This window comes from Etheostoma spectabile, chromosome 16 (genome assembly GCF_008692095.1).
Source record: "Etheostoma spectabile isolate EspeVRDwgs_2016 chromosome 16, UIUC_Espe_1.0, whole genome shotgun sequence".
Lineage (NCBI taxonomy): Eukaryota > Metazoa > Chordata > Actinopteri > Perciformes > Percidae > Etheostoma > Etheostoma spectabile.
Genome location: NC_045748.1, coordinates 16,180,137 through 16,182,668, shown reverse-complemented (window position 1 = coordinate 16,182,668; position 2,532 = coordinate 16,180,137).

Sequence of the window (2,532 nt, the reverse complement as noted above, 5' to 3'; positions counted from 1 at the left end):
GGGGGGTTGGTGTAATGTCCTGTCCTCAAACATGTTGTGGAATTACAATTCATTTGTAAGATTACCTGCCTTACACTATTTCAGTGAATGGTTATCTGTCTGAAAGTTTATCAGATTTATTTCTAAGGCAGAAAATGACATCTTATGGAACAGCACCCCACACACACGTACACACATCATAATAAAGAGCTGCAAAGCTGCCACTAAAAGAAAAGCTCTCATGATTTGACGAAGTGAAACATTACAGTGTCAAGTCACGTAAACAGAAGAGCTCCAGAAAATATTTGGTCAATGATATTACACTTCAGGGTGCAGGGAGAGACAGATAGCAAATCACAGACATTATCTCAGCAGCGGGGGAGGGCATTAAAAGAAAAGTATATAGGTAGGGCTGGGCAATGTATCAATATTATATCGATATTGGGAAATGACACTAGAAATTGTCTTAGATTTTGGATATCGTAATATCGTGATATGACATAAGTGTTGTCTTTTACTGGTTTGAAAGGCTGCCTTACAGTAAAGTGACATACTTTTCTGAACTTACCAGACTGTTCTTGCTGTACTATTATTTGCCCCTCCACCACTTAGACATTTTGTCCACATTATGATTATTTATCTTAAATCTAAGTGTGAAGATATTTTGTTAGAGCACCAGTTGTCAACTCCAGAATATCGCCGCAATATCGATATTGAGGTGTTTGGTCAAGAATATTCTCTTTTCTCCATATCGCCCAGCCCTACATATGGGGCAAAAGATGTCTTTCATCATGGATTAATCGTTTGGTCTATAAAAAGTCCGAAAAAAAGTAAAACTGTCCCCGATGCCATCAAATGACTTCTTTTGTCACTCCAAAACCCAAATATACTTTTATTATTATCACACACAATAAGCACAGAAGCTGAAAATGAGGAATGTTTGGGTGAAAGCTTTTTTAGCATTTAATCGTTCATCAAAATAGTTTAATAGTTCATTATACTTTGGAAAAAAGACCAAAAGGTGAGGAAATGTTTGTGTCCTAAGCCTCCCAACGCGGAGGTCGCAAGATGCATTTGAGGGGCTGTGATATTATTAAGAATATCAGTAGAAAAAATATTGTCGATATGGAAAGTACGACTTTAATGACTTTTCTAAACCAGCACAGTGATGACTTCAGATAATGAAACTTCAAAAACAAGAGAACGTGAGATCCAAAGAATGCACCGGCTATTATCACTTATCGCCAAAGAGAACAAAACAGAGATTTCCAAGATTGTAACTTTAAAACACTGGCGATGGGGTAATTTCATCCCAAAGCAATTTGATTACGTTTTTTTAAGTCTTTCAGCAGTTCTGCATCTTTCCAAAAATGTATTTGGATTTCTCCGTTTTGATACTTCCAAATTGTGTTATGTCTCTACAATGTATATTTTAAAAACATAATATTAAACGTGAATGAATAACAATTCTGGTTTACCATGTTTTAGAAGTGGACAGTTTATGTGTTTAGTAAGCACTTTAAAGCTTCCAGTTTAAAGTTCAGCTTCAACCACAAACAGTTGAGTATGTAAATCTGTAATATGTAGGAAAAAGTCATAGTACAGTATGTTGAAAAAGGTGAAGATGAAAGTCATAGTATAGTATGTTGAAAAAAGTCAAAAGTATTGTATGCCCCTAAAAGTCAAAGTATATTACTTTGAAAAAAGTTAAAAAGTCATAGTAGATTATGTCAAAATAAGTTAAAAAAAAAAGTCAAAGTATATTGTGTTGAAATAAGTTAAAAAGTCATAGTTGAAAGATCTTCCTCCGAAGCGCTGTGGAGATATAGGTCTGGCAGTACGAGACTAGGTGAGAGATGGAAACCAGAACAGGAACACATTACAGCCTGCAGACAGCAGTCAATCAATAATAAGAAACACTGTAATACAATATTAATCACTTTTAATCGATCCAAACTTTTCAAATGGATCAAACTCAGACTGATGCATTGCGATGCATCAATGGTTTTTTACGCCCCTTCATAACCCCAATATACATTGACATTCACTTAGGCTTTTTGCTGCTATCTCTATGCACTAAAATATGTGTTTTGTTTATGCCTCCCTCTCTGAAAGAACATTTCTATACCCCATGTTTAGCGTGATATTTTCTCGTATTCCAGCGTTTTTTGTTAAAAGATATTTTTAATGTGGGATTCCTTTCTATAATGAATATGTTGTTTGTTTTTACCCAGTGTAGGACACAGTATAGGACACTGTATAGAACAGCTATTGCTTTTATCATTCTTTTGGTCTGGTTTTTGTACAGGGATTCAATTTGTCACATTTTATTAAAGTAGCTGGAGGCCTCAATGGCCCAACAATCTTGAAGATTTGTAAATGTGTAATTGCTGTTAATATAAGAGTGCAACAAGATATCTTAAAGTGCTCATATAATGCACATTTTCAGGTTCATAATTGTATTAAGAGGTTGTACCAGAATATGTTTATATGGTTTAATTGTCAAAAAACACCATATACTATATTTGTTATACTGCACATTGCTGCAGCTCC